This window comes from Salvelinus alpinus, chromosome 15 (assembly GCF_045679555.1).
Source record: "Salvelinus alpinus chromosome 15, SLU_Salpinus.1, whole genome shotgun sequence".
Taxonomy (NCBI): domain Eukaryota; kingdom Metazoa; phylum Chordata; class Actinopteri; order Salmoniformes; family Salmonidae; genus Salvelinus; species Salvelinus alpinus.
Genome location: NC_092100.1, coordinates 49680972 through 49708705, shown reverse-complemented (window position 1 = coordinate 49708705; position 27734 = coordinate 49680972). Strand labels below are relative to the sequence as shown.

At 44.3% G+C, this 27734-nt stretch overlaps 1 protein-coding gene across 4 annotated transcripts in view; it reads right to left on the bottom strand.

Annotated features, from left to right (window-relative positions):
- Positions 1–27734, bottom strand: part of kdm7ab (lysine (K)-specific demethylase 7Ab) — a 51163-nt gene that overhangs the window by 23300 nt on the left and 129 nt on the right. The window contains exon 1 of one of the 4 annotated variants that reach the window (XR_011668137.1): positions 886–27728. The exons of 2 other annotated variants lie outside the window; for them this stretch is intronic. The gene's annotated coding sequence lies outside the window, so the exon portion shown is untranslated. Of the gene's footprint in view, positions 1–885; positions 27729–27734 lie in introns of those variants that run through there. One more of the 4 variants, XM_071343928.1, reaches the window with a different exon arrangement.

Below are 27734 nucleotides of genomic sequence, written 5' to 3'. Positions count from 1 at the left end.
GACTTGATTTCTAATTTGATGAGCTGATGCTGTAGACAGACGCAGCCAGTCTGTTCTCTCACTCATCATGTGCATTTTAATTCCAGCGTGTAACTGTCCAATTTTTTTTTTATACAGTACCAGTCAAACGTTTGGAATCATTCAATGGTTTTTATTTATTTTTACAGTTTTTATTTATAATTATTGTAGAATAATCGTTAAAAAAAACTATAAACACATATGGAATCATGTAGTAACCCCCCCCCCAAACAAAAGTGTTAAACAAATCAAAATATATTTTAGATTATTCAAAGTAGCCACCATTTGCCATGACACCTTTGCACACTCTTGGCATTCTCTCAAACAGCTTCATGAGGTAATCAAGATGGAGTAGCAGTGGGATGTCTGTTTTGATTGTCTTGTCCCGTCCCTTGTATATATCGTTTTTCTTCGTATATATTTTTTATCTCATTTTCCATCTACGGACTGAACATACTCTCCTGCAACCCACCTCTCCTGCAACCCACCTCACCCAATGTGGTATGGATCTGCTATTTTTTACACTTTAGAACTGGAACCCCTAGCTACTAGTCAGTTAGCCACTGCTAGCAGTCATCACCGTTAACTTGGACATCTGCCAGCCTCAGCCCGGGCAGCCAGCCTGCACAGCTCAATATCAACCCAGCGCATATCGGACTGCTTTTCTCTACCACATCTCCGGATTCCCACCGCAACCTCTGAACCTTTACTCCGGATCATCGCAGCTAGCTAGCTATCCGAATGGCTACTCCTGGCTAACGTCTCTGTCCTGAAGCAAGCACCAGTTAGCCTGGAGCTAGCCTCAAACTAGGCCCATCTCCTGGCTAGCCGAAGAGATCCATCAAGCAATTCCTGGGCTTCAATTACCTCTTTTGCCAAATGGCCTGGACCCCTTGCTGTTGATGCGGCGCCCCGCTGATCCATCACGACTGGTCTGCCGACGTAACCGTCTGAGGGAGTTTCTGTCCCGAATCAAGCACCAGTTAGCCTCGAGCTTGGCCCATCTCCCAGCTAGGCGAAGAAATCCATCAGATAATTCCTGGGCTTCAATTACCTCTTTTGCCAATTGGCCTGGACCCCTTGCTGTTGATGCGGCGCCCCGCTGATCCATCACGACTGGTCTGCCGACATAACCATCCGAGGGGGTTTCAACAGGCTCTCCCGTTGCGACGTCCCCCTGAGGCCCATCTGCTAGCCCCGCCCTGCTAGCAGTCTGAATCGCCGTGCTTCCAGAACGCCTAGCTACTCACTGGACCCTATGATCACTCGGCTACACATGCCTCTCCCTAATGTCAATATGCCTTGTCTATTGCTGTTTTGGTTAGTAATTTTTGTCTTATTTCACTGTAGCGCCTCCAGCCCTGCTAAATATGCCTTAGCTAGCCCTTATGTTCCACCCCCAAAACATGCGGTGACCACACCTGGCTTAAATGGTGCCTCTAGAGACAAAACATCTCTCATCGTCACTCAATGCCTAGGCTTACCTCCACTGTACACACATCCTACCATACCCTTCCTTGTCTGTAAAATATGCCTTGAATCTATTATTCCGCACCCAGAAACCTGCTCCTTTTACTCTCTATTCCGAACGCACTAGACAACCATATTTTTTTTTGCCTTTAGCTAATACTCTAATCCTACTCCTGATGTACAGGTTAACCCAGGCCCTGCAGCCCCCAGCATCACTCCCATTCCCCAGGCGCTCTTATTTGTTGACTTCTGTAAGCGTAAAAGCATTGGTTTCATGCATGTTAACATTAGAAGCATAAGGATAATGCATAATGGAACATAAGGGCCTCCTCCCTAAGTTTTATTCACTGCTTTAGCACACTCCGCCAACCGCCAACCCCTCCGCCAACCCTGATGTCCTAGCCGTGTCTGAATCCTAGTTTAGGAAGGCCACCAAAAATCCAGAAATTTCCATCCCTAACTATAACATTTTCCGACAAGATAGAACTGCCAAAAGGGGGCAGAGTTGCAATCTACTGCAGAGTTCTGTCATACTATCCAGTTCTGTGCCCAAACAATTTGAGATTCTACTTTTAAAAATCCCTCTTCCCAGAAATAAATCTCTCACCATTGCCGCTTGTTATAGACCCCCCTGAAACCTCGACACCATATTTGAACTGATCACCCCCCATCTATCTTCAGAGTTCGTACTATTAGGAGACCTAAACTGGGACATAATTAACACCCCGGCCGTCCTACAATCTAAGCTAGATGCCTTCAATCTCACACACATTATCAAGGAACCTACCAGGTACAACCCTAAATCCAAAACCATGGGCAATCTCTTAGATATCATCCTGACCAACTTGCCCTCTAAATACACCTCTGCTGTCTTCAACCAGGATCTCAGCGATTACTGCCTCATTGCCTGCGTGCGTTATGGGTCCGCGGTCATACGACCACCCCTCATCACTGTCAAACGCTCCCTAAAACACTTCCGGGCCAGGTCGATTAGAAAGGCCTGCTCGCTGGTATCCTGGAAGAATATTGACCTTATCCCATCAGTAGAGGATGTCTGGTTGCTCTTCCAAAGTGCTTTCCTCGCCATCTTAAATAAGCATGCCCCATAAAAAAAATTGAACTAAGAACAGATATAGCCCTTGGTTCACCCCAGACTTGACTGCCCTTGACCAGCACAAAAACATCCTGTGGCGTACTGCATTAGCATCAAATAGCCCTCGCGATATGCAACTTTTCAGGGAAGTCAGGAACCAATATTCTCAGTCAGTTAGGAAAGCTAAGGCTAGCTTTTTCAAACAGAAATTTGCTACCTGTAGCACGAATTCCAAAAAGTTTTGGGACACTGTGAAGTCCATGGAGAATAAGAGCACATCCTCCCAGATGCCCACTGCACTGAGGATAGGAAACAGTGTCACCACCGATAAATCTATGATAATTTCAATAAGCATTTTTCTACGGCTGGCCATGCTTTCCACCTGGCTACCCCTACCCTGGCCAACATCTTAGCACCCCCTGCAGCAACTCCCCCCCCCCCCCCCGCTTCTCCTTCACCCAACTCCAGACAGCTGATGTTCTGAAAGAACTGCAAAATCTGGATCCCTAAAAATCAGCTGGGCTAGACAATCTGGACCCTCTCTTTTTAAAATTATCCACCGAAATTGTTGCAACCCCTATTACTAGCCTATTCAACCTCTTTCGTATCGTCTGAGATCCCCAAAAATTGGAAAGCCGCCGCGGTCATCCTCCTCTTCAAAGGGGGAGACACTCTAGACCCAAACTGTTACAGACCTATATCCATCCTGCCCTTCTAAAATCTTCGAAAGGTAAGTTAATAAACAGATCACCGACCATTTCGAATCCCACCGTACCTTCTCCACTATGCAATCTGGTTTCCGAGCTGGTCATGGGTGCACCTCAGCCACGCTCAAGGTCCTAAACGATATCATAACCGCCATCAATAAAAAAGACAGTACTGTGCAGCCATCTTCATCGACCTGGCCAAGGCTTTCGACTCTGTCAATGACTGCATTCTTAAAATCGGCAGACTCAATAGCCGTGGCTTCTCAAATGACTGCCTCGCCTGGTTCACAAACCACTTATCAGATAGCGTTCAGTGTGTCAAATCGGAGGGCCTGTTGTCCAGACCTCTGGCAGTCTCTATGGGGGTGCCACAAGGTTCAATTCTCGGGCCGACTCTTTTCTCTGTATATATCAATGATGTCGCTCTTGCTGCTGGTGATTCTCTGATCCACCTCTATGAAGATGACACCATTCTGTATACATCTGGCCGTTCTTTGGACACTGTGCTAACAAACCTCCAAACGAGCTTCAATGCCATACAACACTCCTTCCGTGGCCTCAAACTGCTCTTAAATGCTAGTAAAACTAAGTGCATGCTCTCCAACCGATTGCTGCCCGCACCCTCCCGCCCGACTAGCATCACTACTCTGGACGGTTCTGACCTAGAATAACGTGGACAACTACAAATACCTAGGTGTCTGGTTAGACTGTAAACTCTCCTTCCAGACTCACATTAAGCATCTCCAATCCAAAGTTAAATCTAGAATTGGCTTCCTATTTCGCAACAAAGCCTCCTTCACTCATGCTGCCAAATATACCCTCGTAAAACTGACTATCCTACCGATCCTTGACTTCAGCAATGTAATTTACAAAATAGCCCCCAACACTCTACTCAGCAAACTGGATGTAGTCTATCACAGTGCCATCCGTTTTATCACCAAAGCCCCATATACTGCCCACCATTGCGACTTGTATGCTCTCGTTGGCTGGCGCTCGCTACATATCCGTCGCCAAACCCACTGGCTCCAGGTCATCTATAAGTCTTTGCTAGGTAAAGCATCGCCTTATCTCACCTCCCATGTCACCATAGCAACACTCACCCGTAGCACGCGCTCCAGCAGGTAAATAGCACTGGTCATCCCCAAAGCCAACACTTCCTTTGGCTGCCTATCCTTCCAGTTCTCTGCTGCCAATGACTGGAATGAATTGCAAAAATCACTGAAGCTGGAGTCTTATATCTCCCTCTCTAACTTTAAGTATCAGCTGTCAGAGCAGCTTACCGATCGATCACTGTACCTGTACACAGCCAGCCAATCTGTAAATAGCACACGACTACCTCATCCCCATATTATTACTTACCCTCTTGCACCCCCAGTATCTCTACTTGCACATCATCATCTGCACACCTATCACTCCAGTATCAATGCTAAATTGTAATTATTTTCACCTCTAGGGCCTATTTATTGCCTACCTCCCTACTCTTCTACATTTGCACACACTGTACATAGAAAAATCTATTTTTCCTTTGTGTTATTGAATGTACGTTTGTTTGTGTGTAACTCTGTGTTGTTTTTGGTCGCACTGCTTTGCTTTATCTTGGCCAGGTCGCAGTTGTAAATGAGAACTTGCTCTCAACTGGCCTACCTGGTTAAATAAAGGTGAAATAAAAATAAATAAAATCATCTGGAATGCATTTCAATTAACAGGTGTGCCTTGTTAAAAGTTTATTGTGGAATTTATTTCCTCCAAGTGCAGTCGCAAAAACCAGCAAACGCTATGGTGAAACTGGCTCTCATGAGGAACACTACAGGAAAGGAAGACCCAGAGTTACTTCTGCTGCAGAGGATAAGTTCATTAGAAATTGCAGCCCAAATAAATGCTTCAGAGTTCAAGTAACAAACAACATCAACTGTTCAGAGAAGACTGTGTGAGAACAGGCCTTCATGGTCGGATTTCTGCAAAGAAACCACTACTAAAGGACACCAATAAGAAGAAGAAACATTCTTGGGCCAAGAAACACGAGCAATGGACAAATATGTCCTTTGGTCTGATGAGTCCAAATTTGAGATTTTTTGTTCCAACCCAATGTCTTTGTGAGATGCAGGTGAATGTCTAGGTGAACAGATGAGCTCCACATGAGTGGTTCCCACCATGAAGCATGGAGGAGGTGGTGTGATGGTGCTTTTGCTGGTGACACTGTCATTGATTTATTTAGAATTCAAGGCACACTTAACCAGCATGGCTACCACAGCATTCTGCAGCGATACGCCATCCCATCTGGTTTGTGCTTAGTGGGACTGTCATTTGTTTTTCATCAGGACAACGAGGGATATTTAACAAAGGAGAGTGATGAAGTGATGCATCAGATGACCTGGCCTCCACAATAACCAGACCTCAACCCAATTGAGATGGTTTGGGATGAGTTGGACCACAAAGTGAAGGACAAGCAGCCAACAAGTGCTCAGCATGTGGGAACTCCTTCAAGATTGTTGGAAAAGCAATCCTCATGAAGCTGGTTGAGAGAATGCCAAGAGTGTGCAAAGCTGTCATCAAGGCAAAGGGTGGTTACTTTGAAGAATCTGAAATATATATTGATTTGTTTAACACTTTGTTTACTACATTCTACAATGTAGAAAATAGTAAAAATAAAGAAAAACCCTTCAATGAGTAGTATCCAGACTTTTGACTGGTACTGTAGATTTTTATAGACAGAATGATGAAAGAAGTATTTATCCACAATTTGCTCTGGACAAGTCTGGTCCTGTAGTGTCTTAACAAAATATTTACGCTGACTTCATCTGGTGGCCACAATAACTTATTTGCGTGATATACAAATATGTTCATATTTAATGAGATGACATCACCTCATTTGCATATTTAGTTTAAAAAAAATGTCATTTGTGTCTTCATTCAGCTGGTAAAAGTTGATTGTGATATGATTAAGGGGGGGGGGGGGGGGGGGTGTGACTATGAGGGTGTCGTACCTGGCCTTAAGAGAGAGTCTGCCAGTCTCTTGATGACAACACCACTGATTTGCCAGCTTATTTCACCTAAAGAGTCCACATCTTCAGAACATAGCCCCACTGAAAACCGGGTAACTAATCACACAGTGGCAGTGTGTGTTATTGAGAATGTCTGGCTCTGAGAGACGGTCCGGAACTGACTACAAACCACACACCCTCTCCCTACGTCATGACTGCAGTCGTGCATTGGAACAGTGGGACCTGTATTCTCACACACTGCTACTTCCACTCACTATTACTGAGTGTGAAGGACACAGAGCTAATAACGACTCACAGCTCCCTTTGTTGCAGAGCAGGCTAATGATGAAACAACCACCCTCTCAGGAAACACATTAGTCACCAGGCAACCCGGTAATTATGTCAGAGTAGGCTTAGGCCTAACCTACAAGACGTGAAACAGAACAAATCAAAATAGTAAGGGGCAGAAGAAATTAAGCGCAACTACAGACAACTGTACTCAACACCATTTCAGGCTCACCTCCAACCCGAGCCAGTGACGTTCTTCTGTTACTAGGCTATACCATTCTGCCTTTGTTTTCATCTCCTCTTCAGATATGGAGTGAATGATGCAACTTTCTCAGTGATGTCATGCAGCTCACTCCTGTGGCTAGGAGTCTCTAGCCTAGCGGAAGGAAGCCCAACACAGCTAGATCACCACCACCTCACTGAGAGCGACTAATCAGTGAGCTTACAGAGGCAGACAAAGAATGGAGCATGATGGGAGCAATGAGCATGTGATGGGGATCCAGAGGTGAGCTCCGCTCTTTCCTGGTGCCGTGGTTACCCCCAGTCTCTCCCGTTCATTAAAATGAAAGGTAGCAAAAACGCAAATCCATATGTTACATGTGGTTACATTAGTATACGCATCAAAAGGCCCAATGCAAAGTTAAACCCCACTTTTCTAAACATAAAAAAATATATAAAAAACATTTACCATTAAGTATACTTTTTTGAAAGTTCTAATGTTACTGCCCCCACTACAACAACAAAAAATACTTAAATACATGTAACTTAATTGAAATACTGTAGAATTCCATTAACTCCTATGGAGGATGGCTTCTTCTGGGGAGTGCCAATATGGCCGACCGGTGGCTTCAAAGCCTCTCATTGGCTAATCCATAGCATCAGCAATCTAGGGTTAATATACATCATTAATTGTAGTTTACCATTGCCAACACTAGGTCTGGAATGTAATTACATGCTAGCCTGTCTAGTGGCTAAAGTTAGCCAGCTCGAACATAGCAAACAAACTCTGTACCAGAGTAGCTTCTCTGAATGACAGTAGCAGTAGTGCCGTAGATATCCGAAAATAAGTAAATAAATATTTTGAAACCCAAAACCTAATTTTTGGAGTTAGAAGTAACCAGATTGTGACTACAACTAAAAGTTTATAATTCTTTGACCATGTGGTGTTACATTGGTGAGTAAAGACTCCTGCTTCCTACCCTTTAAACACGAAATGTATTGTCACTCCTGGGAGTCTAGCCCACTCCCTTATGCATGTGTAGTCTTCGTCTATGTCATACCATCATCCTGTGAGAGGGAGGCATCAGGTACAAAAAAGGATTTGGATATCCATTGTAACAACAGAGACTTCTTTCTCCCACTTAGGGCTCCCGAGTGGCGCAGCGGTCTAAGGCACTGCATCTCAGTGCTAGAGGCGTCACTACAGACCCTGGTTCCATTTCAGGCTGTATCACAACCGGCCGTGATTGGGAGTCCCATAGGACGGCGCACAATTGGCCCAGCGTCGTTAGGATTTGGCCGAGGTAGACTGTCATTGTAAATATAAATTTGTTCTTAACTGACTTGTCTAGTTAAATAAAGGTTAAATACATAAATGATATTCTGTTGGATTTGCACCTTGCATGGCTGCTGTTGCGTTTCCCTACATACACACATCAGTCGGTTGCAGTGGTATTGCACCACTGTTGATGTGGGAGGGAGAACACCGGAGATGTTACAAAAACAAATCAGCTTGGCTACGTGTATATTTGTATTATTTTGGACTGTGGTGCCGGTAAAATACCAAGGATAAAGATTAAATGTAAAGAAACCCTCCTCAAATTTGGTCATGTTAGCCAGATAGAAAGGAGGGAGAAAAAACAGACAAACAAGTCCATGGCTGTTGGCCCCCGGCTGCACGCGTCATGCCTTAAAATGCTTAAATCCCTCTGGAGAGTGACTGTCTGTGCTTGAGAAGGAGACAAATGGGGACTGTCTGCCAAGAGAGGGGGGGGGGGGGGGGGGGGGGTTCTAGCAGCACTAGCAGGGAACATAATGAAGCAGCACTCCAGAGATAGATAAGGAGCCAATGAGGGTGAAAATCCTCTTCCTCTGCCCAGGAACCCAGTGACTGACACGGACAATCCGTCGCCTCATTGCCTTCGCTCTAAAGAGACCTGCCATCTTGTCCGAGTGGTGCTGTTCATTAGTCAGATGTGCAGTCAGAGGTTCATTGTGTTGATCCAGGGGAGAAATTTGAGCAGACAATGGAAGGAAATAAGACATCTGTCTTTATTAGTAGCATCAGTGAGGACATGGTGCCAACATTCGGCTACAAGAAACTGGTTAGTGTTTGATGGTGCACAAAAAAATCCTGGAGAGCACGGTTAGTGGGGGTCATCAAGGTGATATTGGACATATCTGGGTGGGTTCACTTATGAAGCACCCTACTTTAGAATTTCCAGTAATTTCCCCTGGCCTCCGCATTGAGAAGCGATTCCAAACAAATAACACAATCTATCAGTGGCTGCCCTCTGCTTCACCTAGACTGGTGGTGGCACAAAGGTGTCTCCATGGTGATGGCAGACACACTGGCAGCGTTCCCGTCTCCCTGTACAACACGTCTGCTCACACACCCATACAGGCAGAGACTGAAGCTGCAGCCCCATTCCTCTGCACCATACCGGAGTTAGACAATGCTGAATGTTGGTGAACAATGTTGGTGGACATAGGGCTGTGACAGTAATTGAATAACCGTGTAATTGACGCGTATGGATAAAGACAGTCGTGAAAATAAAATAAGTCAAAAACTTTTAAATAGGCCTACATTATTAACCAAATTAGCTAAATGTATTAACTTTATTTTCATGTAGATACACTTTACCTAATAGCGGGGGTATTTACTAATGAATATGAGCCAATGTTCTGCTAACTTAAGTTAGACTGTCTATTAAAACAGTCTACATTTCCTCTCCAATGCTCTTGATGCTCCAGCAGCTAAACCGCTAGATGCACAGGGGTGTAGAAGCACTAGCCTATAGGCTATGGCACTTGAAGTGTGGACTTTCTTTTATACAATGCACGGTTCCATTGCTTGCTAGTAAATAAATATGGACAATGGGCCAATCCTCTCCAACCTGGCATGGTATAACTTAATGCGTAATCTTTTCTTAAGTTATAGACATGTATATTTGTTTCCATTTTAATGATTGTCAATTTAATACTATCGCATAACTGTCTCTCTCCCCTTCATACATTCCTTGTCAATTCATCTTACTTCCTCATTTCAGAAAACCTAAGGTAGGCCTAGGTTTAAAAAAATATGTTTTAAGGAAATAATAAATATTTTCTTGTGTCTGACATGCGCTGGTGGCTTTGATTGACGGGTCCTTTTACAGGGGTGTGTGTGTGTGTGGAGAGAGAGTTCGCTGATTCTCTCTATAGGCCTAGATGTCCATCGATTGACCGCAGCATCAGGGTGTGATGTTACATTTTGGAAAAAACATTTTGAAATGAAACAGTGGACTTCGTGCGAATGGATTTGTGTGTCGAAATAGGATCCGTATTGAATATTATTTTTTTTTGCAGAAAAGCCGACAGTTAGGCATACATCTATGTTGACTCAGTCATGTGCTAATTGTGTGTCAATACAAACATTTCATAGATCCTCCAACCTGGCATTTCTTAATTTGTAGATTAATATTTATAAGTAATAACCTGAATAATAATTATGATAATGAAGTGCCATGATAATAACAAAACTAGTTTCAAATAGGTTTTATTAAGAAGCATAACCATGTAAACAAGTGTGACGTCCTCTTTTTACATTGGGTCTTATAGGCCTAAGACAACAGTAACATACATTTAAACAAAGTGAAATCACACGTTTCTTTTGAGTATGATAGCCTATACATTAAGTTGTGTCAAAACGAAAATGTGACAATCCTCTCCAATCTGACATTTCTTAATTTGTATACTGGACTAATATTTATAGGTAATAATAACTAATGGTAATAGTGAAGTTGCAGAGAAAAGCCAAGTGCTTCTTTTGAGTCTGATATGCACCAATCCCCCCCCCCCCCCAACGATTATGTTGGATGACCGTACATTGACCTGGCCAATTACCATAACCTCAAATTCCAAGACCGTCACAGCCCTAAATGGGCAGCTCAAGAAGAGATGTTCCCATTAAATTGTCAAATATCATTGTCACAATGTTAAAAAATTCAGAGTTTTTGGCTAATGGTTCCGTTTGTTTCAGTCTGTTTCACACACTGTAGACGTGAATGCTTTGAATAGCTGCACGTCTTTCTCACTTGAATAGAAGAAACAAACATTTCCCGCACCTTACTAAGAGGTCAGCTTACAGACAGGCCTACTTTTCTGGGTTTAGGCTAAACTTTGTATGTGCCAAGCTTGTGATAGGTAGGGCAGTCCTAGCCTATTTATTCATAAGAGCACACTGAACATTCACATTAGGTAGGCTTGATAACGGAATTATCAGAATCAGCAGTGACCAGGGTTAGTTTCCCACAAGGGGCCTCAAACCTATCCCCAGACACACATTTCCTCCTTCAGATTCTCTGGATCACATTTACACCACATCGCATGATGAAACCATGGAATTTGAGCTGGGAGTCTAAGCTACTATGAGCACATAGCTCATATGGCTATGAGTCAAGGTACCTGGCTATGACCTTGGTATTCATCGGTCACCGATTTCACCGGACGATTAACATCCTCTTCTAGGTTAGCTTCATATTGATGAATTAACGTCATTCATTAACAAAGACTTGCCGAGGGGCAGGAGTCTGTGAGAACAACTTCTCACAAAAAAAGACTTCACTCACAGTCGAGAGGCAGGAAACGCAGCGAAGAGAACAGAAGAGAAACTCACTCTTCCCCCTCATCCCTGGGTTGTGTTCTTCTTTATTCGAACCAGGGGGGGGAAACGACTGCTTCCTCTCATTGAAGCCAAGAAGTTCAAGGCCGACTGCGGTACTGCAGGCATTGTTTGCAAAACGTCGGAAAATCTTTGTGGTCATTGTACCAATAATTACTTCTATTAAATCAGATGCATGTCTTTGAACTGATTATTTAAAACAAAATCATACACAGAAGAAGTAGGGATAATTTAGTAGCTAATGGCTGCCTGCAGTACTCCGGTTGGCCTTTTATTTAACCCTTATTTTACCAGGTAAGTTGACTGAGAACACATTCTCATTTACAGCAACAACCTGGGGAATAGTTACAGGGGAGAGGGGGATGAATGAGCCAATTGTAACCTGGGGAAAATTAGGTGACCGTGATGGTATGAGGGCAAGATAGGGAATTTAGCCAGGACACCGGGGTTAACACCCCAACTCTTACAATAAGTGCCATGGGATCTTTAGTGACCACAAAGAGTCAGGACACCCGTTTAAAGTCCCATCTAAAAAGCGGCAACCTACACAGGGCAATGTCCACAATCACTGCCCTGGGGGATAGGGATATTTATTTTAGACCAGAGGAAAGGGTGCCTCCTACTGGTCCTCCAACACCACTTCCAGTAGCATCTGGCTCCCATCCAGGGACCCACCAGGACCAACCCTGCTTAGCTTCAGAAGCAAGCCAGCAGTGGGATGCAGGGTGGTATGCTGCTGGCCAAGTTGAGATACTCAATGAGGGAGCAGCACTGAGCTAGCCTGCAACATCACTTCCTGGGAGTAGCTCAAACTGCGCATACTGTGTCTACATAAATCTCCCACGAGACACCATCTTAGCAGATTTCCTGGGCTTCAAATGCACTATTGAGTCTTCACATAGGAATGAATGGTGTCCTGTGATTGATGGCTTTGTGCATTCATATATGTGACCCGATTCAGGAAACTAGGCGTATGTCGCAAGTCACGACTTCACAGGAGAGCCTTTTGAACGTAAAAAAATATTTATCAAAATATGTTTTTTGGCAGAAATACCTTCTCGAACATGTGAACTTTCATGTGCCTTAATATCAAACTTATGTCATCTGTAAATACATATAAAATTGTTAAATTACAAGCCTAGTTGGTTTAGCCACAGAAAACCTTCCCGCTAGCCATGATTGGCTGAGATAATGAATGGGCTGGACATGCCGAGGGAGGAGTTTGGATTGGTCTGTGGTGTTTGCATCATTACGAGCAGGTCTTAAAATGACCTGCTCGTAATGCGTAGATACATCCTTTTACTGCATTTTTTTAGAAAGACATGTTAGCCATGGAGAACTGCAAATATGTTGCTACTGCTCTCAATAACATTGCTGGCCTGACTTTATCAGGCGATATTGACAAAGGTCCGTTTCTGGATGACGATCGTGCCATACAATGCTGACTCTCATTTCATAACACGTTTTGAAATCAGTGGAACACAACGGGGCAAACAATCTGTGCAAACTAAACGGAAACACAGGATGTCTTATAAAAAGGGGTTGCAGTCTGCCGTGAAGCTTTCATCCATGTATACAGGTAAGAATCTAGCTACAGATTCAGATATTATACGTTTCTAATTTTGTCCGAAAGTTGTTTTCATTGCAAGCTAAAGCTTGCTGTTAGCTAGCCAGCTGGAGTTCGATGGCTGGCTTGCTAACTAAAATTGAACCTAACGTTTTTTGGTTAACTTTAGCTTGCTATGACAATTGGTTTGTGTTGCTAGTAACGTTACTCTATAGAGTGGGATTATAGTTAATTTTTTAGCTAGCTAGCTAATGTTAACGTGACATGTCTAAACAAAAGATACCAAGTTAAAGCTTGCTGTTAGCTTGCTAACGTTAGGTGGCTGGCTTGCTAGCTAACATTAACTTGTGTATGAAGTGTGTGTAACGTTAGTGATGTTTTCTCAGAATGCCATTTCGCATTGCTAGTTATAGCCTAATGTTAGCTAGCTAACATTGAACTTATTGGTTAACTTTAGCTAGCTTGCTGTTAGCTAGCCAGCTGACATTAAATGGCTGGCTAGCTACAGTAGCTAACATTACCTGTATGAACTGTGTGTAGTGATGTTCTCCAAATGCCATTTTGCATCCATTGTATAATAATGCTAAAATATTTGTATCTGGAATGTGTCTTTCAGCATTAAATCAGTAGAACACACCTGACTCTAATCCGCCAGTCATACAGTCATCAAAAAGAGAGCTGGCCCAAGCAAGCAAAGACAGCAGCGCAGTCATCAACTACATGCACCATTTCTTCACCAACTACGGAGTTGGACCTGAATTGTGATAACTGCAGTGGCCAAAACAAGAACAAGTGTGTGCTCTGGTATTGTGCCTGGTGGACCAAGCTCCATCACAATCTGGACCTTCACTTCCTGATCACAGGCCACACCAAGTTTGCCCTGGACTGGTGCTTCGGCCTCATCAAGCAGCACTTCAGAAAGACCAGACTGAACACTGAGATTGCTGATGTTGTGAAGGACAGCACTGTGACAGGGGTCAACATCCCACAGCTGATTGGACTGGAGGATGGTACGGTGCTTGTGGAAAACTATGGAGGTCAACAACATCTGACTCCGTACTTCAGGCCATTGCCACAGATCAAGCAGTGCCAGCACTTCGGGGTAAAAATAATAATTTTATTTGTATGAGGTTATTCTTATCTAAACTTGGGAGGTGAATTGATGTTGTGCAGGGTTGTAATGTCTTCAGATTTTTTGTTATTCCCTGTTTTACAGCTTCGATGCTCTGGAGCCTGGTGTTGTCACCAAGGAGCGTTCCGACTGTCGGGACCAGGTTTCGGCTGATGCGCAACGCTGACATCCTTCCTCCCATAGGTGGTCCCATTGTTCCTCAGAAATGCAGTGTATGATATACCATTTTGTAGCTCTGAGTCTCTACTTTTATCCAATATAAAAAACTGAAATTCAAATTGCTACATAAGACCGAATCCAGGTGGTGAGTCATAGATTCCAAGAACACAGGATGAGATGTTACTATCCTTTGTGCAAGCACTTCCAAGAGTTCATGAACAGTGAGACTGGTGAAATTTGGGGAGCGCATCGTCAGTAGTGTACCTTTGGTTCCTAGGGTGTTTCGGCCTTTCACACTATACACCCTCCCCAAAGGCGGCCAGCGACAGGGTGATCAATCCTACGCTTGCGTCCCATTCCCAATTAGTCATAGGAGTTGCCTTGTTGTTGATAGCCAACGTCCCATGGGACTATGCATGGCAGGGGTGTCTTCCTCCCTGAGTCAAGCATTGTTGACCGCATACCTCCTGGCCCTCTCACTTCGGGGCCCAGCTGGGGTCTTTCCTCTTCATCCAGAGCCATTGACTGCTGCCTTCTGCCGCCTCTGATACAGCTTTGATTGCCGAACGCTGGCTCTGGCCCTTAATTCCCAGGTCTCTAAGCAGTCTGGTTGTAGATGTTGCCACAAAACCTCTGCAGCCCACCTCCACTGGTCGGACTTCTGTGTTCCAGCCATGATGCCGTGCTTTGGCAGCTAGATCGGCATAGCGCAGATGTTTTCGCTCATAAGCCTCATCTACTGAGTCCTCCCAGGGTACTGTGAGCTCAATGATGAAGACCTTCTTGAGCGAATGGGACCAGAGCACCATGTCAGGTCTTAGGGTGGTGGTTGCGATCTCCGGAGGAAACACAAGTTGCCGGCCAATGTCAGCTAGCATTTTCCAGTCGCGGGCCAAGCGCAGCTGGTCTCGCTCTAATGGTGTAGAGCCGCTCTTCGGTGGTTTAGCTCCTTCGCGGACAAAGGTTGTCTGTAAGGGGTGTGATGCTGCTGGGGGTGGTAGGGAGTTGGTGGCAGCTCGCTTGTCCTCCAGGGCGGACGCAAGGTTTTTAAGGACTTGGTTGTGACGCCAAGTGTAGCGTCCTTGGGTGAGGCTTGTTTTACACCCTGTGAGAATGTGCCTGAGGTTGGCTGGCATGGAACAGAGGGCACAGTCCGGATCTTCACCATACCATTGGTGAAGATTAACTGGTGTTGGAAGGACGTCATATGTTGCTCTGATGGAAAAGCTCAACCGCCTCGCTTCCATGGCCCACAGATCCTTCCAGCTGATCTTCCTCTTCTCCACACTGTCCCATCGAGTCCACTGTCCCTGTTTGGCAAGAGAGACTGCCTTGGCCCACCTTGCAGCCTCCTCCTGATGGCGTACTTCCTGCACTACCATCTTCCGCCGCTCTGGTGCAGTGGCCTTACTCCAAGCAGCACGGCTAGTTAGCCCAAGGCCTCCTCTCCCTTGCTGAACATGACCCACAATGTCAGCATGTCTGAGGGCTGCTGTTGCCTCCTGGACTGCTTTTCCTGGCCTCCATTTGCGCCCAGTTGCCAAGGTCGGCGCGTTGTTGCTCACCACTGGGTCTCGAGATTCATTCAGTGTCATCTGGAGCCTGGTTTTTTCACACTTGAATTCCTCTGTTAGACTGGTGAGGGGCAGCTTGAGGACACCATCTCCATAGAGGCCTATGGTGGTAAGGCATCGTGGAACTCCGAGCCACTTCTTTAAGTAGCCTGTGACTCCTCTTTCCATCTTCTCCACTGTTGAGATTGGAACCTCATACACTGCTAGGGGCCACAACACCCGGGGTAGGAGACCAAACTGCAGACACCAGGCCTTTAACTTTCCAGGTAGCTGGGTGTTGTCGATGGACTGTAGGCTACTACTGATGTCTTTGCGCAGCTGTTGCACCTGGTCTTTGTCCTTCAGGCTTGCATCATACCACCTTCCAAGGCTTTTTACCGGCTGCTCAGACACTGTTGGGATTTGGTCATCTCCGATGAAGAATTTCAGGTCAGAGAGTACTCCCTTCACAATCGAGATGCTGCGTGACTTGGATGGTTTAATCTTCATACGGGCCCAGCTGATGTTCTCCTCGAGTTTTCTGAGCAGTCTCCTGGTGCATGGGACAGTGGTGGTCAATGTTGTAATGTCGTCCATGTAGGCTCTGAGTGGAGGGAGGCGGAAACCAGAGTCGACTCGCTGTCCACCAGCAACCCATTTTGAGGATCTGATGATAACCTCCATTGCCATTATGAATGCCAACGGAGAAATAGTACATCCCGCCATTATACCTACATTCAGGCACTGCCATGAGGTGGTGAAGCAGAACTGCAGATCCTGGAAGTACGACTTCACCAGCGTTGTGATGGTGTCCGGTATGTGGAAAAATCTGAAGGCAGACCACAGGAGTTCATGGGGCACAGAGCCAAATGCATTGGCGAGGTCGAGGAAGACTACATGGAGGTCCCTTTTCTCCACCTTGGCCATTTGGATCTGGTGCCAGATCATGCTGGAGTGTTCCAAGCAGCCAGAGAACCCTGATATTCCTGCCTTCTGTACAGATGTATCGACGTACGCATTCCTTTGCAGGTACACGGACATCCTCTGGGCAATGACCCTAAAGAAGATTTTACCCTCGACATTCAGTAAGGAGATTGGGCGGAATTGGCTGATGTTCACTGCATTCTTCTCCTTAGGGATCAGGACCCCGCCTGCCCTACGCCACACTTTGGGTATTATCTTATTTTGCCAAGCTGTTCTCATAAGCCTCCAGAGGACCCTCAGGACGTCTGGTGCGTTCTTATACACTTTGTACGGGACTCCATTTGGCCCCGGGGCTGATGCTGTTCTTGCCCGTCGAACTGTGTTTTCCACCTCTTTCCATGTCGGAGGGCTGGTCTCAATATGATGTTCCGGGGGTTCAATGGGTGGGATATCTGATGGGATGGCCAGATGTTCATGTCGCTTTGAGTCAAAGTTTGTTGTTATCAGGTGCTCCTCTAGGTCTTTCTTTGTTGTTTTTAGAGCTCCACTTTTTTCCTTCGTGAAGAGACTTTTAAGGAACTTGAAGGGATCTTTATAGAATCGAGTTCTAGTTTGTTCTTTCTTCCTTCTGCGTTTCCGTAGGGTCTCTGCTCTACGGAGGGATGCCAACCGGGTTTTAATGTCAGCCTGAAGTGCCTCTATGCCCTCCTTTTCCACTTCCGAGGCCTTCTTCCACTGTTTCTTAAGCTGTCTCCTTTCTTGAACGAGGCGCTTGATTTCTTGTTGCCTCCTGGAAACTGGTGGGGTTGGAACCTTTCTCCCGCCTTTTGCCTCTTGCACTCCAAAGCTTTCTGCCCCGTACTCATAGATGATGTCCCCCATCCTCTCCAACTTCTTCTCCACTGTGCCTCGAAGTTTCTCGAGGGTCAAGGTAAGGTCAGTATTCACTGCTTCCCACAACTTCTTGTCACTGGCGCCAGGCCACTTCACATACGGTCTGTGCCCTGGTAGTCTCCTCTCGACTGCAGGTCTGGGAGGCTGGGTGAGTTCCACTCCTGTTGTTGGTTCCACCTCAGTTGTTACTTCGGTGCTTGAGTTTACGTCCTCCATGACAGTGGTATATATACAGTCATTGGTTCGAACCCCGCCAGGCTGCAGCCTCTCTCGGCCGAGACATTTCTTAAGAGCTTAAGGACCATGGAGAATAATGAATGTAGGAAGTGTCACCTCCACACCAGAGGAAGCAGCCCCCCCTTGGCCTCTGCTGACAAAGCCACTGTCTTGCCTGCCTCCGAGACAACTTCCTGTGACATGGTCCAAGCTGAGAACATAGGCTTCACACAACAAACCCCTTGTATGATTAGCCTATAGGGACCTGAGTTTTTCTAGGTCAGGGTATATGGGTCAGAAATCTTGGGCCAGGAGTTACCGTCAAGTAACCGGAGCAGCACAAACTCTTGGACCTTATGTATGAAAAATGGCATAGGCCATTGTGTAGATCCTACAATTTATAATGTCCATGCGTCAACTATGTTTCCTTAGGTTTCATAAATATCTCAAGGCACGGCAAGTGGGCTAAAATGCAATAACAATAACCATAGTCAGAGGCCATGCATGAAATGCATCGAATTTCTGACAGCTCAAGAGTTTCTCACATGACAACCTGGGCTTCATCAGTTCCTTAGCAATGAATGAGCAGAGGGTTGACCTCGCTTTGCCATTGTGGAAAACCTGATTAGGGAAAGGGAATACTTAGTCAATTGCACAACTGAATGCATTCAACCGCAATGTGTTTATGCATTTAAACCAACCCCTCTGAATCAGAGGGCCTTAATCGACGTCATTGGCGCCCGGGGGGGTTATCTGCCTTGTTCAAGGGCAGAACAGCGGATTTTTCCACCTTGCCGGCTTGGGGATTCAAACAAGCAACCTTTCGTTTACTGTCCCAACGCTTTAACCGCTAGGCTACCGGCGGAGGAACATTGTGTTACCAGTTAAGGCTGAAATAGTTTCTCTCCTGTTAAACAGCTTCCTGAAAGTTATCATGAGACTCACTGAATGAAGGCCAAGCACTTAATGAAATGGACTAGTCAGCGACATTCCCAGTGCTGTACTTCATTCATAAAATGTAATTGATTTATTGTCCACGTGAATTAGGCTTATGTTCCCTATTTAATCATCATTGATCTGATCTTGATTATGATCTGATTAACACAGACATAGCATTTCAATGGATACAGTAAAAAAAGGACTCAAAACCAATTACTGTAAATGAAGAGCTGTGCAACACTGGATGATTAGAGGTAAAGCAATACATCTATATGAAACGTCAGCCTCTCGTATGTGGCCACACGTGCACACACACTTAAAATGATATCACCCATCGCAAAGCAATCATAATAACATAATAGCAGCCTAAATAGAGTAAACCACCAGACCAGTCCCACTAAAAACTTAAGGGTTTAATCACATGGATCATCAATCTCTCCCCAGTATTTTCATCCTGCAGGGACATTGATAGATGGAGTGCTGAACTTGCCTAAGGCCAGTGGCAGTGCAATCAGTCTTCCTCAGTCAGTCACACACGCACACTAGTGATGAGCATTTGACATCATTTCACTATTCAAATAATAATCATGAATTCTTTTCGGATAGTCTAAATAAAAAAATATTTATATTTATAAATAGAAACGCTCTCCATTACATAGTCTATGCAGAGTCACCAGAAAACGCTAACATCCTGTTCAGGGATACAGCATTTTCAACTTGCATTGCTAGTTATAGCCTAATGTTAGCTAGCTAGCTAACATTGAACCTGGTAGGTTAGCTACCTGCAGATTTGTGCAGGGTAGTAATGTTATGAGTTGGGATTATGGTTCAATGTTTAGCTAGCTAGCTGTCTAAACAAAATACTCCACTTTGCAAGTGACCATTTCACGACAACTTCTGTATCCTGTGCATGTGACAAATACTATATAAAATAAAATCAAAGTGTATGTGTTTACCAGAGACTGTAATGTGAAGAACATGACCTGCACCAAAGTCAAATTAGGATATAACGTTAGGCCAACGAGACAGTGTCCAAGTTCTAAAATACTCTGGTAGAATACCCTGCTTTTATTATTTCGTCACACTCACATCTGTAATCTATTTTCTGTAATTGGCTCGCCATTAACTTGTAAATAATGATCAGGTTGCGAGTTTATTTTCCTGTAAAAATAAAGACAAATGAGCTTAAGTGAAGACGTTGTGGAGATGTTGCTATATGATATGGTCATTATTTGAACTGGCTATCTAGCTAACAAGCTAGAAACGAACCAAAACATTGTTTAGAAAGTTGCTTTAAGTTGCCGGGCTTGCAAGATTGCCATAAAGTAAATTCATTTTTAAAACAGATGGGTTTATTGGTGTTAAAATACACTAGTTATGCTATTTTGGACCAACAGGCTGCTGATGTCATGCAGCCTGTAGTTTAAATGTTTTGATAACGACAAGTTTGACATCGGACGACAATAGAATGTTCATGATGTCACTGCGACAACTGTCGATAGACGTAGTATAAACCAGTCTTTATTCTTGAAATCTTTGGTTGTTTAAGTACAGTGCATTAGAAAAGTATTCAGACCTTGACTTTTCCACATTTTGTTACGTTGCAGCCTTATTTAAAAATTGATTAAATAAAACAATTCTCAATCTACACACAATAGCCCATAATGAAAAAGCGAAAACTGGTTTTTCGAAATGTTTGCAAATGTAAAAAAAGATATTTCTGCATTTTTAAAATTATTTTTACATAAGTATTCAGACCCTTTACTATGAGACCTGAAATTAAGCTCAGGTGCATCCTGTTTCCATTAATCATCCCTGAGAAGTTTCTACAACATGTTTGGAGTCCACCTGTGGAAATTCAATTGATTGGACATGATTTGGAAAGGCACACACCTGTCTATATAAGGTCCCATAGTTGACAGTGCATGTCAGAGCAAAAACCAAGCCATGAGGTTGAAGGAATTGTCCGTAGAGTGCCGAGACAGGATTGTGTCGAGGCACAGATCTGGGGAAGGGTACAAAAAAAAATGTCTGCAGCATTGAAGGTCCCAAAGAACACAGTGGCCTCCATCATTCTTAAATGGAAGAAGTTTGGAACCACCAAGACTCTTCCTAGAGCTGGCCACCCAGCCAAACTGAGCAAACGAAGGAGAAGGGCCTTGGCCAGGGAGGTGACAAAGAACCCAATGGTCACTGACAGAGGGCCAGAGTTCCTCTTCCAGAAGGATAACCATCTCTACAGCACTCCACCCATCAGGCCTTTGTGGTAGAGTGGCGAGACAGAAGCCACTCCTCAGTATAAGGCCGAGCAGCCCGCTTGGAGTTTGCCAAATTTTGCTTAAAGACTCTCAGACCATGAGAAACAAGATTCTCTGGTCTGATGAAACCAAGATTGAGTCACGTCTGGAGGAAACCTGGCACCATACCTACGGTGTAGCATGGTGGTAGCGGCATCATGCTGTGGGGTTGTTTTCCAGCAGCAGGGACTGGAAGATTAGTCACGATTGAGGGAAAGATGAACGGAGCAAAGTACAGAGAAATCCTTGGTGAAAACCTGCTCCAGAGTTCTCAGGAGCTCAGACTGGGGCGAAGGTTCACCTTTCAATGTGACAACAACCCTAAGCACACAAGACAATACAGGAGTGGCTTTGGGACAAGTCTCTGAACGTCCTTGAGTGGCCCAGCCAGAGCCCGGACTTGAACCCAATCAAACATCTCTGGAGAGACCTGAAAATAGCTGTGCAGCAATGCTCCCCATCCAACCTGACAGAGCTTGATAGGATCTGCAGAGAAGAATGGGAGAAACTCCCCAAATACAGGTGTGCCAAGCTTGTAGCGTCATACCCAAGAAGACTCGAGGCTGTAATCGTTTCCAAAGGTGCTTCAATAAAGTACTGAGTAAAGGGTCAGAAAACTTATGTAAATGTGTTTTTATTTTTTAATAAATTAGCAAAAATTTCTTAACTTCTTTTTGCTCTGTCATTATGGGGTATTGTGTGTAGATTGATGAGGGGGAAAAAACTATTTAAAGTCAAGGGGTCTGAATATTTTCCAAATGCACTGTACATGTGAATCCTTAAAGAGATGGGCTGACGCTTAAGAGGGTGTGAACGATGCTGAATTGTGTAGACAAAGAGCTCTCCAGTAGGTTTACCAAAACATTCAAGGGCCATTTTCTCAAGTCAGGTTACAAGTATCAACTTTCAAAGCAGAATTACTTTCCCATTGTTCCTCAACTGTAGTGTATGATATACCATTTTCTAGCTCAGAGTTTCTACTTTTATCCAATGTAAAAAACACAATTTCAAATTTTACTACTTAACTTCTTATGGCTGCAGGGGCAGTATTGAGTAGCTTGGATGAAAGGTGCCCAGAGGTGCCCATAGTAAACTGCCTGCTCCTCAGTCCCAGTTGCTAATATATGCATATTATTATTCGTATTGGATAGAAAACACTCTGAAGTTTCTAAAACTGTTTGAATTATGTCTGTGAGTATAACAGAACTCATATGGCAGGCAAAAACCTGAGAAAAAATTCAAACAGGAAGTGGGAATTCTGAGGCTGGTCGATTTTCAACCAAGATCCTATTGAAATCACAGCGAGATATGGATGAGTTTGCACTTCCTACGGCTTCCACTAGATGTCATCAGTCTGTAGAACCTTGTCTGATGCCTCTACTGTGAAGGGGGGCCGAATGAGAGGGGAATTAGTCAGGTCTGCCATGACCTGACCATGCTTTGACCATGCGCGTTCACATGAGAGGGAGCTCTGTTCCATCGGTCATCTGAACGTTATTTAAGATTTATGTTAAAAACATTCTAAAGATTGATTCAATACATCGTTTGACATGTTTCTACTGACTGTTACGGAAATTTTGGACATTTCGTCTGCTTTTAGTGAACACGCTTCCTGACGTTGGATTTGTTTACCAAACACGCTAACAAAAATAGCTATTTGGACATAAATGATGGACATTACCGAACAAAACGAACATTTCTTGTGGAAGTGGGAGTCCTGGGAGTGCATTCCGACAAAGATCAGCAAAGGTAAGTGAAGATTTATAATGCTTTTTATGAGTTTTGTTGACTGCACAATTTGGCGGGTAACTGTATGGCTTGCTTTTGTGGCTGAACGCTGTTTTCAGATTATTGAATATTGTGTTTTGCCGTAAGGCTTTTTGAAATCTGACACAGCGGTTGCATTAAGAACAAGTGTATCTTTAATTCTATGTAAAACATGTATCTTTCATCAAAGTTTATGATGAGTATTTCTGATATTTGACGTGGCTCTCTGCAATTTCTCCGGATATTTTGGAGGCATTTCTGAACATGGCGCCAATGTAAACTGAGGTTTTTGGATATAAATATGAACTTAATCGAACAAGACATATATGTATTGTGTAACATGAAGTGTTATCTGTTATCCTATGAGTGTCATCTGATGAAGATCATCAAAGGTTAGTGATTAATTTTATCTCTATTTGTGCTTTTTGTGACTCCTCTCTTTGGCTGGAAAAATGGCTGAATTTCTGTGACTTGGTGGTGACCTAACATAATCGTTTGTGGTGCTTTCGCTGAAAAGCCTATTTGAAATCGGACACTTTGGTGGGATTAACAACAAGATTACCTTTAAAATGGTATAAGATACATGTATGTTTGAGGAATTTTAATTATGAGATTTCTGTTGTTTGAATTTGGCGCCCTACACTTTCACTGGCTGTTGTCATATCGATCCCGTTAACTGCAGCCATATTAAGACCGAATCGAGCCGGTCGGTCACATATGGATCTGTGCCCCTCACTTTGAACTGGACTGTGTTTAGGCTACAGTATGAGCGGTCGTGAGTAGATGCTCTTGTTTTGAGATAAGTGAGAGCTGCATGTAGACACGTGCACATTGGTTCATATTCTTTGCCAGTTAGTGAGTTATTAGCCTAGTTATAGCTCATTTCTAGTCAACAATGGGGGAATGGTTGATTCCGACAAGAGCACAAACAGGTGCATTTCTAGCCATCTTTGAAAAGCTAGTCAGGTAAAGAGCTTTGTCTTAAAGGGGAAGTGTTGTATTTTGAGACGGTATTAAATAAGCTATGTAGCCAATAGGCAGAGCATAGTATAGCATAATTTGTCTGATTCCCAGTAATATTGGGAATAATAATGAATTTTTTTTGTAAAGTGCTTTCTTGTATCAAACAACATTTTCAGGCACCTCCTTATCTGAAGGACAAGCTAAAGTTAATAAATCTTCTTTGGGATCGGTGTCCCTTCCTCGGGACGGTTGAGCTAACGTAGGCTAATGTGATTAGCATGAGGTTGTAAGTAACAAGAAAATTTCCCAGGACATAGACTTATCTGATATTGGCAGAAAGCCAATACTGCACTGTCCAATTTACAGTAGCTATTACAGTGAAATAATACCACGCTATTGTTTGAGGAGAGTGCACAATTTTGAACATAAAAGGTTATTAATAAACAAATGAGGCATATTTGGGCAGTCTTGATACAACATTTTGAACAGAAATGCAATGGTTCATTGATCAGTCAAACTTTGCACATACACTGCTGCCATCTAGTGGCCAAAATGTATATTGCACCTGGGCTGGAATAATACATTATGGCCTTTCTCTTGCATTTCAAAGATGGTACAAAAAAAACTGTTGGTTTTTTCTTTGTATTATCTTCTACCAGATCTATTGTGTGTTATTCTCCTACATTCCTTTCACATTTCCACAAACTTCAAAGTGTTCACTTTCAAATGGTACCAAGAATATGCATATCCTTGCTTCAGGGCCTGAGCTACAGGCAGTTAGATTTGGATATGTCATTTTAGGCAAAAAATTGTAGGCTGAATGATAAAACAGCTATTTCCGTGTAAAAATGTTATGGGATGCGTTTTTCTCCATAGTTTTTTTTATTTAAATGTTTTATTTTATCCCTTTTTCTCCCCAATTTTCGTGGTATCCAATCGCTATTAATTACTATCTTTTCTCATCGCTACAACTCCCGTACGGGCTCAGGAGAGACGAAGGTCGAAAGCCACGCGTCCTCCGAAGCACAACCCAACCAAGCCGCACTGCTTCTTAACACAGCGCGCCTCCAACCCGGAAGCCAGCCGCACCAATGTGTCGGAGGTAACACCGTGCACCTGGCCCCCTTGGTTAGCGCACACTGCGCCCGGCCCGCCACAGGAGTCGCTGGAGCGCGATGAGACAAGGATATCCCTACCGGCCAAACCCTCCCTAACCCGGACGACGCTAGCCCAATTGTGCGTCGCCCCACGGACCTCCCGGTCGCGGCCGGCTGCGACAGAGCCTGGGCGCGAACCCAGAGACTCTGGTGGCGCAGCTAGCACTGCGATGCAGTGCCCTAGACCACTGCGCCACCCGGGGGGCCCTCCATATTTTTTTTATGGTAGGCGACTCTGGTAGGCCCACATTATGATCAAAGCCACAGTAGCCTACTTGGCCACTGTCAAAAATGTAACTTAAAACAGATACAGCCTCAGTGTTCACAGTAAACACACACCGGAAGTTGCAAAGAATTTTCACAACGTTCAAGTTTGCACTCAGTGCCCCAAAAAATTAGAGGGAACATTAGTAGTACTACCTTTTTATGTATCAATTTTTTAGCAAGCACTCTTATCCAGAGCAATTTACAGGATCAATTTGGGTAAGTGCCTTGCTCGACAGCACAAACCCCCTCCCCCCACCTAGTCGGCTCTGGAATCGAACCAATGACCTTTCGGTTACTGGCTCAACACTTCACCTCTATGCTATCTGCCGATTGCTTGCTAGCACCCACATGAGGGCGAGGCTAGTGTGGCTAGGCGAGTGCCGCTTGTATAGTGTAAATGGCCAGTGTCACACACTTTGGAATGTCAGAATTCTAGGCAGCCATCTAAATACTAACATATTTGATGCCACTGATTAAAGTAGGAAAGCAACACTCTCCAGGAAAGAGACTCTGAAGAAAGACCCAAGCATATAAAATGTGTGAACAGCATCAGTAAGAGTTTAATGTCTGGCATGAATAGCAAAAACGCTTCTAATAGCCTAATCCCCCCCGAACACTCTCCCCTCTGCAGCTCCCCAGCTCCCAAACTGGCCTGTGCTCAGTGCCTGATAATAACACAGCCTACCGTCTGCCTGCGGCTAGACAGCATAATCCCATTGGTGGCAGGCAGCACTGAAGACAAGAGGTTTCCCAACAACAGAAAACACACAGGATCAGGCAAGGCAACCCCACCAAAAAGGGATGCGGCTGGGCCCACGTAATCTACCATGCAGGGGAGCAATCCGGGCCTTGGGCACAGAGGAATAAGGGAAGAGAGGGTGTAACAGATAAAAGCTCCTAACTACAATCCCTTTGTTGAGAGAGCCTTCAGTAAACACGTTTGTGTGTACAGACACACAGTCCCAGGTGAACCTTGGCATGCCTGCACTAAGTTAGGCCATAGTGAGCTTACTCACACTTATGTTTGTTAATGAGAAAATAATGAGTTGTAGTGCAGCGTTCATGCCTCGATCTCTCTCAGCGTGCAGGCAGAAGATATGAATTCCTTGCTCAGTTCCTGGCACCACACTTTATAGTTAAGCCCAGCTGTTTCAGTGCAGAAATGTTTTTTTCTGTAAAGCTAAACGTGACATAATGTGCCGTACTGTGGACCACCTCTGACATGCATGATGAGAGGCCTCATATTGGCGTGAACCAAGCAACTGGGGTGAGATTTTATTTAACTAGGCAAGTCAGTTAAGAACAAATTCTTATTTACAAACCCGGACGACGCTGGGCCAATTGTGCACCGCCCTATGGGACTCCCAATTACGGCCTGTTGTGATGCAGCTTGGATACGAAGCCGGGTGTCTGTAGTGATAGATAATTTATTCATGTCTCTTATCCTGGCCCCTTGGGAACAATGATTTTGAGAATGTCAAGTTTCGTCTTTAGGAAAACATGATGTTCGAGGGACACGTCAAACACGTGCACTTGCCTTAAATGTGTTTCTGAATTCTAACGCTAGATGGCTCTCGCCATGTGGACATCTTTGTTCGGAAGGGACATTTAAATTCCCGTCCTCGACTTGACCACCCAACACTCCCATTTGGTCCATTTCTCAATGATGAGAAACATTTCCAACATCAAAATGTTGTCTCTAGAATTCAGGCTACTTCCTCTTCCTGTACTGGAGTGAACGGCAGTACACCCATTGCCTCGCCTATTGTTTATTGCCCCCCAAACCCACAAAAGTCACTTATTTGAAAGAAGTTAAAATCAAGTTAATCTGGCATCCTCACGGCATGAATCGTGACATGACAGCTAGTTAACACAGTAAAAAAAACATTTAGCTACAGATGAAGGTTTATGATTTCTGGCTGGCTGTCAGGAGGCGCAAGACAAAACTTGACAAACACTAAACGACAACAGAGCCTAGACAACTGTGCTTGATTCGAAGTTTCTGCTCTAAAACTGACTAGCTACATCTACTGCAAATAAAGTACAATTGGCTGACAAACCAACTGTTCCTTCTACTCCTAACCAAATACTATAAAATAACTAGCAATCGCAGGGAGTTCATTTCCGTATAATTGCGTGCTGTGTTTACTTGTGCAGAGATCTGGCACTGGGATAAAAAAAAATACAACGTTTAATGACTCCGATTTCAACTACCGCATCGTCCGTTGTATGTCTAAAAGAAAGTAGGTAAACAAACGAATATGTAGCCAAGCTGCGCAAATGTCCGTTCACTCGCGCTGGGTGCTCGCGAGATGCTCTGCACGGTCTTGATCGAACCTCTAATCACAGAGCGAGACTGACATCGCAATACTACTTGACTTTCCTTAACAGATTATTAGGACAGTCGTTGACGCACTCCTGTCATTTTCAGGTATGCCATTAAGGAATATGTCGGCTCCT